This window comes from Oncorhynchus masou, chromosome 24 (assembly GCF_036934945.1).
Source record: "Oncorhynchus masou masou isolate Uvic2021 chromosome 24, UVic_Omas_1.1, whole genome shotgun sequence".
In the NCBI taxonomy this organism is placed as follows: Eukaryota; Metazoa; Chordata; class Actinopteri; order Salmoniformes; family Salmonidae; genus Oncorhynchus; species Oncorhynchus masou.
In genome coordinates this window covers 28,410,010-28,422,971 of record NC_088235.1, presented here as the reverse complement: position 1 = coordinate 28,422,971, position 12,962 = coordinate 28,410,010, and the positions used below count along the sequence as shown (strand labels likewise).

General features: G+C 44.6%; 1 protein-coding gene across 1 annotated transcript in view; it reads left to right on the top strand.

The window, feature by feature from the left end:
- Nucleotides 1–12,962, top strand: part of LOC135511983 (sorting nexin-29-like) — a 212,777-nt gene that overhangs the window by 183,352 nt on the left and 16,463 nt on the right. The gene's annotated exons all lie outside the window — the stretch shown is intronic.

The following is a 12,962-nucleotide window of genomic DNA, read 5'->3' as shown; positions in this document are numbered from 1 at the left end:
CTGAGTCATGCTGTGGCTCAGCCCTACCCTGAGTCATGCTGTGGCACAGGCCAACCCTGAGTCATGCTGTGGCTCAGCCCTTCCCTGAGTCATACTGTGGCTCAGCTCTACCCTGAGTCATACTGTGGCGCAGCCCTACCCTGAGTCATGCTGTGGCGCAGCCCTACCCTGAGTCATGCTGTGGCGCAGCCCTACCCTGAGTCATGCTGTGGCGCAGCCCTACCCTGAGTCATGCTGTGGCGCAGCCCTACCCTGAGTCATGCTGTGGCGCAGCCCTACCCTGAGTCATGCTGTGGCGCAGCCCTACCCTGAGTCATGCTGTGGCGCAGCCCTACCCTGAGTCATGCTGTGGCGCAGCCCTACCCTGAGTCATACTGTGGCGCAGCCCTACCCTGAGTCATGCTGTGGCGCAGCCCTACCCTGAGTCATGCTGTGGCACAGGCTTACCCTGTGTCATGCTGTGGCGACGGCCAACCCTGAGTCATGCTGTGGCGACGGCCAACCCTGAGTCATGCTGTGGCGCAGGCCTACCCTGAGTCATGCTGTGGCGCAGGCCTACCCTGAGTCATGCTGTGGCGCAGGCCTACCCTGAGTCATGCTGTGGCTCAGGCCTACCCTGAGTCATGCTGTGGCTCAGGCCTACCCTGAGTCATGCTGTGGCTCAGGCCTACCCTGAGTCATGCTGTGGCTCAGCCCTACCCTGAGTCATGCTGTGGCTCAGCCCTATCCTGAGTCATGCTGTGGCTCAGCCCTATCCTGAGTCATGCTGTGGCTCAGCCCTACCCTGAGTCATGCTGTGGCTCAGCCCTACCCTGAGTCATGCTGTGGCTCAGCCCTATCCTGAGTCATGCTGTGGCTCAGCCCTACCCTGAGTCATGCTGTGGCTCAGCCCTACCCTGAGTCATGCTGTGGCTCAGCCCTACCCTGAGTCATGCTGTGGCTCAGCCCTACCCTGAGTCATGCTGTGGCTCAGCCCTACCCTGAGTCATGCTGTGGCACAGGCCTACCCTGAGTCATACTGTGCTGTAGCTTTCCTCTGATCAAAATCCACATATTGTTCTGAGATGTCATTTGGGTATGCCTCTCAATTCTTTGCAAATCATTTGCACCATTGTAGGAAAGGTGCTGACTTTCAGATTACCCAGAATCATCTCAGCATGGGTGTCTGCTTAAGTGAGCTAAACATCTCAGTTCCCCTCTCTAAAACATTCCTGTCTGTCTCTGTCTCTTTCCCCCCCTCCTTCTTTTAAATGAACTGGTCAGTCTCATTACAACTGCCAGTGGCATTACAACTGCTCATTACGGAGGTAAGGCAGTACAGTAATGAGCAGTTGTAATGCCACTGGTGTTGTAAATGACAGAATTTCCTCTCCCAGTCTATCTGGCTGTTGATGAATCACTCGCTGCTCCTTCTATCTGACATTAAGACTATTGATGAGTCACTCTCTGCTCCTTTCAATAGCCTTGTTAGTCTACAATAACACATTAACCGCCTGTCCAGGCTGAATTGAAAGAGGTGGTGAGAACACATAACAAGTAAAACAGGGCCAACTTGCAGTTAAATATCTTGTTTGTGTTAAAGGGTAAAATGTTGAATTTGTTATGTTGTTTTAATGATAATTATTATATTCTCTGTACCAGGGGCAATGTACTCAGGGCTGCCTCCCTTGAAGACAATCTGAGAGCTGAGAGAATTAATTTATTTTGACTAACTGAAAGATCAGTCAACAATATTCTATAAAGATATGCCGGTCCTTGAAATAGAGTTTGAGAAACACTGTTCAAATATATTTTTATTCTCCATATACAACAAAAACAACATGTCACTATAATTTATGCACCATTTTATAATAGTTGCAATTTGAAATTCATTCAGGATACAGTAATATGGTTTTTGAATCGTAAGCTTCCTACTTGTTTTCGATGTACGAAAACAGTGACTAGTTGAAATACAATGTAATCAGAATAGTTTGGATCGGACCCAGGCCATGGCTGTCAAATTTGAGGATCGAGCTGTTTTTTCTAATGCAGAGTGTTGGATTTAACCAAATATTTTGTGAAAGATAATGAAATAATTAATTGCCAATTACTGAGGAGGATGCAATAGCTGCTCTGTGGATCATGTGTTGCCATAAATCTGTATGATAATGAGCAAGCCTAAAGTGGATTAAGTTTGCTCTAGTACACCGTGAGCCTGGTGTTTAATGTCTAAGAGGAGACTGGCAGTGGGACTACAACCTTAATCATAGTGTGTGTTGCAACATTTTTACCTTGTGTCTGTGTGTACAGTGAGTTTGAATGCAGTGTGTGTGTGTGTGTGTGAATGCAGTGTGTGTGTTCCTGTGCATGTATGAATGCATTATATCTTTGTGTGTGTGCGACTACAGTACAGTGCCTTGCAAAAGTATTAATCCCCCTTGGCATTTTTCCTATCTTGTTGCATTACAACCTGTAATTTAAATTGACATTTATTTGGATTTCGTGTAATGGACATACACAAAATAGTCCAAATTGGTGAAGTGAAATGAAAAAAATAGCTTGTTTAGAAAAAAGGGAAAAGTGGTGCGTGCATATGCATTTGCTATGAAGCCCCTAAATAAGATCTGGTGTAACCAATTACCTTCAAAAGTCACATAATTAGTTTAAAAAAGGTCCACCTGTGTGCAATCACATGATATCAGTATATATACACCTGTTCTGAAAGGCCCCAGAGTCTGCAACATCACAAAGCAGGGGGCACCACCAAGCAAGCGGCACCATAAAGACCAAGGAGCTCTCCAAACAGGTCAGGAACTAAGTTGTGGAGAAGTACAGATCAGGGTTGGGTTATAAAAAAATATCAAACTTTGAACATCCCACGGAGCACCATTAAATCCATTATTAAAAAATGGAAAGAATATGGCTCCACAGCAAACCTGCCAGGAGAGGGCCGCCCACCAAAACTCACAGACCAGGCAAGGAGGACATTATCAGGGAGGCAACAAAGATAATCCTGAAGGAGCTGCAAAGCTCCACAGCGGAGATTGGAGTATCTGTCCATAGAAACACTTTAAGCTGTACACTCCACAGAGCTGGGCTTTACGGAAGAGTGTCCAGAAAAAAGCCATTGCTTAAAGTGTTCGCCAAAAGGCATGTGGGAGACTCCCCAAACATATGGAAGAAGGTGCTCAGGTCAGATGAGACTAAAATTGAGCTTTTTGGCCATCAAGGAAAACGCTATGTCTGGTGCAAACCCAACACCTCTCATCACCCCTAGAACATCATCCCCACAGTGAAGCATGGTGGTGGCAGCATCATGCAGTGGGGATGTTTCATTGGCAGGGACTGAGAAACTGGTCAGAATTGAAGGAATGATGGATGGCGCTAAACCTGTTTCAGTCTTCCAGAGATTTGAGACTGGAGGTTCACTTTCCAGTAGGACAATGACTGCTAAAGCAACCCTCGAGTGGTTTAATGGGAAACATTTAAATGTCTTGGAATGGCCTGTTCAAAGCCCCAACCTCAATCCAATTGAGAATCTGTGGTATGACTTAAAGATTGCTGTACACCAGCGGAACACATCCAACTTGAAGGAGCTGGAGCAGTTTTTCCTTGAAGAATGGGAAAAAAATCCCAGTGGCCAGATGTGCCAAGCTTATAGAGACATACCCCAAGAGACTTGTGCTGTAATTGCTGCAATAGGTGTCTCTACAAAGTATTGACTTTGGGGGGTGAATAGTTATACATGCTCAAGTCTTTTCTGTTTTTTGTTTTATTTGTTCCACAATAAAACATATTTTGCATCTTTGCACCTTCAAAGTGCATGTTGTACAAATCAAATGTTACAACCCCCCCCCCCCCCCCAAAAAAAAAATCTATTTTAATTCCAGGTTGTAAGGCAACAAAATAGGAAAAATGCCAAAGGGGGTCAATACTTTCGCAAGTGTGTGTGTATGTGTGTATGACTACAATGTGTGAGTGTGTGTATGACTACTCTGTGTGAGTGTGTGTGTATGACTACTCTGTGTGTGGTGTGTATGACTACTCTGTGTGAGTGTGTGTGTGTATGACTACTCTGTGTGTGTATGACTACTCTGTGTGTGTATGACTACTCTGTGTGTGTGTGTATGACTACTCTGTGTGAGTGTGTGTGTATGACTAATCTGTGTGTGTGTATGACTACTCTGTGTGAGTGTGTGTGTGTGTGTGACTACTCTGTGTGAGTGTGTGTGTATGACTACTCTGTGTGAGTGTATGACTACTCTGTGAGTGTGTGTGTGTGTGTGTGTATGACTACTCTGTGTGAGTGTGTGTGTGTGTGTATGACTACTCTGTGTGAGTGTGTGTGTGTATGACTACTCTGTGTGAGTGTGTGTGTGTATGACTACTCTGTGTGAGTGTGTGTGTATGACTACTCTGTGTGAGTGTGTGTGTATGACTACTCTGTGTGAGTGTGTGTGTATGACTACTCTGTGTGAGTGTGTGTGTGTATGACTACTCTGTGTGAGTATGTGTGTATGACTACTCTGTGTGTGTGTATGACTACTCTGTGTGAGTGTGTGTGTGTATGACTACTCTGTGTGTGTGTATGACTACTCTGTGTGAGTGTGTGTGTGTGTGACTACTCTGTGTGAGTGTGTGTGTATGACTACTCTGTGTGTGTTTGACTACTCTGTGTGTGTGTTTGACTACTCTGTGTGTGTGTATGACTACTCTGTGTGAGTGTGTGTGTGTATGACTACTCTGTGTGAGTGTGTGTGTGTATGACTACTCTGTGTGTTTGTATGATTACTCTGTGTGAGTGTGTGTGTGTGTGTGACTACTCTGTGTGAGTGTGTGTGTGTGTGTGTATGACTACTCTGTGTGTGTATGACTACTCTGTGTGAGTGTGTGTGTATGACTACTCTGTGTGAGTGTGTGTGTGACTACTCTGTGTGTGTGACTACTCTGTGTGTGTGTATGATTACTCTGTGTGAGTGTATGTGTGTGTGACTACTCTGTGTGTATGACTACTCTGTGTGTGTGTGTGTGTGTGTATGACTACTCTGTGTGTGTGTATGACTACTCTGTGAGTGTGTATGACTACTCTGTGTGTGTGTATGACTACTCTGTGTGAGTGTGTGTGTATGACTACTCGGTGTGTGTGTATGACTACTCTGTGTGAGTGTATGACTACTCTGTGTGTGTGTATGACTACTCTGTGTGAGTGTGTGTGTGTGTGTATGACTACTCTGTGTGTGTGTGTATGACTACTCTGTGTGAGTGTGTGTGTATGACTACTCTGTGTGTGTGTATGACTACTCTGTGTGTGTATGACTACTCTGTGTGAGTGTGTGTGTATGACTACTCTGTGTGTGTGTATGACTACTCTGTGTGAGTGTGTGTGTGTGTGTGTATTACTACTCTGTGTGTTTGTATGATTACTCTGTGTGTCTCATCGCTACAACTCCCGTACGGGCTCGGGAGAGATGAAGTGTGTGTATGACTACTCTGTGTGAGTGTGTGTGTGTGACTACTCTGTGTGTGTGACTACTCTGTGTGTGTGTATGATTACTCTGTGTGAGTGTATGTGTGTGTGACTACTCTGTGTGTGTGTATGACTACTCTGTGTGAGTGTGTGTGTGTGTATGACTACTCGGTGTGTGTGTATGACTACTCTGTGTGAGTGTGTATGACTACTCTGTGTGTGTGTATGACTACTCTGTGTGTGTGTATGACTACTCTGTGTGAGTGTGTGTGTATGACTACTCTGTGTGTGTGTATGACTACTCTGTGTGTGTGTATGACTACTCTGTGTGAGTGTGTGTATGTGTGTGACTACTCTGTGTGAGTGTGTGTGTATGACTACTCTGTGTGAGTGTATGACTACTCTGTGAGTGTGTGTGTGTGTGTGTGTATGACTACTCTGTGTGAGTGTGTGTGTGTGTGTATGACTACTCTGTGTGAGTGTGTGTGTGTATGACTACTCTGTGTGAGTGTGTGTGTGTATGACTACTCTGTGTGAGTGTGTGTGTATGACTACTCTGTGTGAGTGTGTGTGTATGACTACTCTGTGTGAGTGTGTGTGTATGACTACTCTGTGTGAGTGTGTGTGTGTATGACTACTCTGTGTGAGTATGTGTGTATGACTACTCTGTGTGTGTGTATGACTACTCTGTGTGAGTGTGTGTGTGTATGACTACTCTGTGTGTGTGTATGACTACTCTGTGTGAGTGTGTGTGTGTGTGACTACTCTGTGTGAGTGTGTGTGTATGACTACTCTGTGTGTGTTTGACTACTCTGTGTGTGTGTTTGACTACTCTGTGTGTGTGTATGACTACTCTGTGTGAGTGTGTGTGTGTATGACTACTCTGTGTGAGTGTGTGTGTGTATGACTACTCTGTGTGTTTGTATGATTACTCTGTGTGAGTGTGTGTGTGTGTGTGACTACTCTGTGTGAGTGTGTGTGTGTGTGTGTATGACTACTCTGTGTGTGTATGACTACTCTGTGTGAGTGTGTGTGTATGACTACTCTGTGTGAGTGTGTGTGTGACTACTCTGTGTGTGTGACTACTCTGTGTGTGTGTATGATTACTCTGTGTGAGTGTATGTGTGTGTGACTACTCTGTGTGTATGACTACTCTGTGTGTGTGTGTGTGTGTGTATGACTACTCTGTGTGTGTGTATGACTACTCTGTGAGTGTGTATGACTACTCTGTGTGTGTGTATGACTACTCTGTGTGAGTGTGTGTGTATGACTACTCGGTGTGTGTGTATGACTACTCTGTGTGAGTGTATGACTACTCTGTGTGTGTGTATGACTACTCTGTGTGAGTGTGTGTGTGTGTGTATGACTACTCTGTGTGTGTGTGTATGACTACTCTGTGTGAGTGTGTGTGTATGACTACTCTGTGTGTGTGTATGACTACTCTGTGTGTGTATGACTACTCTGTGTGAGTGTGTGTGTATGACTACTCTGTGTGTGTGTATGACTACTCTGTGTGAGTGTGTGTGTGTGTGTGTATTACTACTCTGTGTGTTTGTATGATTACTCTGTGTGTCTCATCGCTACAACTCCCGTACGGGCTCGGGAGAGATGAAGTGTGTGTATGACTACTCTGTGTGAGTGTGTGTGTGTGACTACTCTGTGTGTGTGACTACTCTGTGTGTGTGTATGATTACTCTGTGTGAGTGTATGTGTGTGTGACTACTCTGTGTGTGTGTATGACTACTCTGTGTGAGTGTGTGTGTGTGTGTATGACTACTCGGTGTGTGTGTATGACTACTCTGTGTGAGTGTGTATGACTACTCTGTGTGTGTGTATGACTACTCTGTGTGTGTGTATGACTACTCTGTGTGAGTGTGTGTGTATGACTACTCTGTGTGTGTGTATGACTACTCTGTGTGTGTGTATGACTACTCTGTGTGAGTGTGTGTATGTGTGTGACTACTCTGTGTGAGTGTGTGTGTATGACTACTCTGTGTGAGTGTATGACTACTCTGTGAGTGTGTGTGTGTGTGTGTGTATGACTACTCTGTGTGAGTGTGTGTGTGTGTGTATGACTACTCTGTGTGAGTGTGTGTGTGTATGACTACTCTGTGTGAGTGTGTGTGTGTATGACTACTCTGTGTGAGTGTGTGTGTATGACTACTCTGTGTGAGTGTGTGTGTATGACTACTCTGTGTGAGTGTGTGTGTATGACTACTCTGTGTGAGTGTGTGTGTGTATGACTACTCTGTGTGAGTATGTGTGTATGACTACTCTGTGTGTGTGTATGACTACTCTGTGTGAGTGTGTGTGTGTATGACTACTCTGTGTGTGTGTATGACTACTCTGTGTGAGTGTGTGTGTGTGTGACTACTCTGTGTGAGTGTGTGTGTATGACTACTCTGTGTGTGTTTGACTACTCTGTGTGTGTGTTTGACTACTCTGTGTGTGTGTGTATGACTACTCTGTGTGAGTGTGTGTGTGTATGACTACTCTGTGTGAGTGTGTGTGTGTATGACTACTCTGTGTGTTTGTATGATTACTCTGTGTGAGTGTGTGTGTGTGTGTGACTACTCTGTGTGAGTGTGTGTGTGTGTGTGTATGACTACTCTGTGTGTGTATGACTACTCTGTGTGAGTGTGTGTGTATGACTACTCTGTGTGAGTGTGTGTGTGACTACTCTGTGTGTGTGACTACTCTGTGTGTGTGTATGATTACTCTGTGTGAGTGTATGTGTGTGTGACTACTCTGTGTGTATGACTACTCTGTGTGTGTGTGTGTGTGTGTATGACTACTCTGTGTGTGTGTATGACTACTCTGTGAGTGTGTATGACTACTCTGTGTGTGTGTATGACTACTCTGTGTGAGTGTGTGTGTATGACTACTCGGTGTGTGTGTATGACTACTCTGTGTGAGTGTATGACTACTCTGTGTGTGTGTATGACTACTCTGTGTGAGTGTGTGTGTGTGTGTATGACTACTCTGTGTGTGTGTGTATGACTACTCTGTGTGAGTGTGTGTGTATGACTACTCTGTGTGTGTGTATGACTACTCTGTGTGTGTATGACTACTCTGTGTGAGTGTGTGTGTATGACTACTCTGTGTGTGTGTATGACTACTCTGTGTGAGTGTGTGTGTGTGTGTGTATTACTACTCTGTGTGTTTGTATGATTACTCTGTGTGTCTCATCGCTACAACTCCCGTACGGGCTCGGGAGAGATGAAGTGTGTGTATGACTACTCTGTGTGAGTGTGTGTGTGTGACTACTCTGTGTGTGTGACTACTCTGTGTGTGTGTATGATTACTCTGTGTGAGTGTATGTGTGTGTGACTACTCTGTGTGTGTGTATGACTACTCTGTGTGAGTGTGTGTGTGTGTGTATGACTACTCGGTGTGTGTGTATGACTACTCTGTGTGAGTGTGTATGACTACTCTGTGTGTGTGTATGTGTGTGTATGACTACTCTGTGTGTGTGTATGACTACTCTGTGTGAGTGTGTGTGTGTATGACTACTCTGTGTGAGTGTGTGTGTATGACTACTCTGTGTGTGTGACTACTCTGTGTGAGTGTGTGTATGTGTGTGACTACTCTGTGTGTGTGTATGACTACTCTGTGTGTGTGTATGACTACTCTGTGTGAGTGTGTGTGTATGACTACTCTGTGTGTGTGTATGACTACTCTGTGTGTGTGTATGACTACTCTGTGTGAGTGTGTGTATGTGTGTGACTACTCTGTGTGTGTGTATGACTACTCTGTGTGTGTGTATGACTACTCTGTGTGAGTGTGTGTATGTGTGTGACTACTCTGTGTGTGTGTGTATGACTACTCTGTGTGTGTGTATGACTACTCTGTGTGTGTGTATGACTACTCTGTGTGAGTGTGTGTATGTGTGTGACTACTCTGTGTGTGTGTATGACTACTCTGTGTGAGTGTGTGTATGTGTGTGACTACTCTGTGTGTGTGTGTATGACTACTCTGTGTGTGTGTATGACTACTCTGTGTGTGTATGACTACTCTGTGTGAGTGTGTGTATGTGTGTGACTACTCTGTGTGTGTGTATGACTACTCTGTGTGTGTGTATGACTACTCTGTGTGTGTGTATGACTACTCTGTGTGAGTGTGAGTGTGTGTATGTGTGTGACTACTCTGTGTGAGTGTGTGTATGTGTGTGACTACTCTGTGTGTATGACTACTCTGTGTGTGTGTATGACTACTCTGTGTGTGTGTATGACTACTCTGTGTGTGTGTATGACTACTCTGTGTGAGTGTGAGTGTGTGTATGTGTATGACTACTCTGTGTGAGTGTGAGTGTGTGTATGTGTGTGACTACTCTGTGTGAGTGTGTGTGACTATGTCAGGGAGCAGTTTTTTTTACCCCTTTTTCTCCCATCTTTCGTGGTATTATGAGTGTGTGTGTATGAGTGTGTGTGTATGACTACTCTGTGTGAGTGTGTGTGTGACTACTCTGTGTGTGTGACTACTCTGTGTGTGTGTATGATTACTCTGTGTGAGTGTATGTGTGTGTGACTACTCTGTGTGTATGACTACTCTGTGTGTGTGTGTGTGTGTGTGTATGACTACTCGGTGTGTGTATGACTACTCTGTGTGAGTGTGTGTGTGTATGTGTGTGACTACTCTGTGTGTGTGTATGACTACTCTGTGTGTGTGTATGACTACTCTGTGTGTGTGTATGACTACTCTGTGTGAGTGTGTGTATGTGTGTGTGTGACTACTCTGTGTGTGTGTATGACTACTCTGTGTGAGTGTGTGTATGTGTGTGACTACTCTGTGTGTGTGTATGACTACTCTGTGTGTGTGTATGACTACTCTGTGTGTGTGTATGACTACTCTGTGTGAGTGTGTGTATGTGTGTGACTACTCTGTGTGTGTGTATGACTACTCTGTGTGTGTGTATGACTACTCTGTGTGTGTGTATGACTACTCTGTGTGAGTGTGAGTGTGTGTATGTGTGTGACTACTCTGTGTGAGTGTGTGTATGTGTGTGACTACTCTGTGTGTATGACTACTCTGTGTGTGTGTATGACTACTCTGTGTGAGTGTGAGTGTGTGTATGTGTGTGACTACTCTGTGTGAGTGTGTGTATGTGTGTGACTACTCTGTGTGTATGACTACTCTGTGTGTGTGTATGACTACTCTGTGTGTGTGTATGACTACTCTGTGTGAGTGTGAGTGTGTGTATGCGTATGACTACTCTGTGTGAGTGTGTGTATGTGTGTGACTACTCTGTGTGAGTGTGTGTGACTATGTCAGGGAGCAGTTTTATTTACCCCTTTTTCTCCCATCTTTCGTGGTATTATGATTTTTTTAGTAGCTACTATCTTGTCTCATCGCTACAACTCACGTACGGGCTCGGGAGAGATGAAGGTTGAAAGTCATGCGTCCTCCGATACACAACCCAACCAAGCCGCACTGCTTCTTAACACACCGCGCATCCAACCCGGAAGCCAGCCGCACCAATGTGTCGGAGGAAACACTGTGCACCTGGCAACCTTGGTTAGCGCGCACTGCGCCCAGCCCACCACAGGAGTCGCTGGTGCGCAATGACACAAGGACATCCCTACCGGCCAACCCCTCCCTATCACGGGCGTCGCCCCACGGACCTCCCGGCCGTGGCCAGTTACGACAGAGCCTGGGCGCGAACCCAGAGTCTCTGATGGCACAGCTGGCGCTGCAGTACAGCGCCCTTAACCACTGCGCCACCCGGGATGCCTGGGGAGCAGTTTTCTAAGAGTGCTGGTCCAGGTTGGCCAGCCGGCCCCAGTGGCCACCCTCTTTCCCTGTTTCACCCGAACACTTTGATCGTACACACATAACATGCAAACACAAGTGCATACACACACACATTCCCCCTTGAAAACTACAGTAATGAACAGACAACAGGTTAATCTTCAGACAGTTTAAAATGCTGCCCATGTTGTTTTCTCTTTACTCTACAGCATGTCCCTCACGTCCTCTGTAATTGCACACTTGCCAGATAATACATGTTAAACACCTGGAAAGTTGAAAAGTGTCTCCTGAGAAAGAGGTGTCCTAGGCCAAAGCTTTCGTGTTTCCTGTGCTGTGTGTTGCTGGGGTCTACAATTCAGCAAGTACTGTACTGTATTAGGAAGTAGAGAGGTGATAAAGTAGAAGGAAATACTGTATTAGGAAGTAGAGAGGTGATAAAGTATTATGAGGTACTGTATTAGGAAGTAGAGGTGATAAAGTATTATGAGGTACTGTATTAGGAAGTAGAGGTGATAAAGTAGCAGGAAATACTGTATTAGGAAGTAGAGAGGTGATAAAGTATTATGAGGTACTGTATTAGGAAGTAGAGGTGATAAAGTAGCAGGAAATACTGTATTAGGAAGTAGAGGTGATAATGTATTATGAGGTACTGTATTAGGAAGTAGAGGTGATAAAGTAGCAGGAAATACTGTATTAGGAAGTAGAGAGATGATAAAGTAGGAGGATATACTGTATTAGGAAGTAGAGAGATGATAAAGTAGCAGGAAGTACTGTCCTGTATTAGGAAGTAGAGAGATGATAAAGTAGGAGGATATACTGTATTAGGAAGTAGAGAGATGATAAAGTAGGAGGATGTACTGTATTAGGAAGTAGAGAGATGATAAAGTAGGAGGATATACTGTATTAGGAAGTAGAGAGATGATAAAGTAGAAGGAAGTACTGTCCTGTATTAGGAAGTAGAGAGATTATCAATTAGGAGGATATACTGTATAAGGAAGTAGAGAGATAATAAAGTAGGAGGATGTACTGTATTAGGAAGTAGAGAGATGATAAAGTAGCAGGAAGTACTGTCCTGTATTAGGAAGTAGAGAGATGATAAAGTAGGATGATGTACTGTATTAGGAAGTAGAGAGATGATAAAGTAGGAGGATGTACTGTATTAGAAAGTAGAGAGATAATAAAGTAGGAGGATGTACTGTATTAGAAAGTAGAGAGATAATAAAGTAGGAGGATGTACTGTATTAGAAAGTAGAGAGATAATAAAGTAGGAGGATGTACTGTATTAGAAAGTAGAGAGATGATAAAGTAGGAGGATGTACTGTATTAGGAAGTAGAGAGGTGATACTTTAGCAGTATTCCATTAGTGGAAACCAAGACTGTTCTCAGGGCAGGTCTGCTGGTTTTGACTAGCAGAAGTGACTTTTCGTAGCATGTTAGGAGAATTGGGTTAAGGTTAGGAAACGGGTTAGCTAAAATGCTCAAATTGTCCCTGACGCGACTCAAACATATCTAGCTACAGCCATGTCTTTCTCTCGTGCTCCCTCTCTCTTCCCTCTCTCTCTCCCTCCTCCAGTTGTAATTGCCTCTCTTATCCTCCCCGTTACAATCCCCAGTGTCTGCCTTCCGCAGACCATCAGCAGCTGAACAAAGGAATCCAACGCGCTACTTTAATAATGCATGAAAATAGCAACAAGTCACAGGCAGAGAGTGGAAGAGTATGTTTTACTGCCATACTGTATATTACAATATTATTGAGAATACAGAAGAA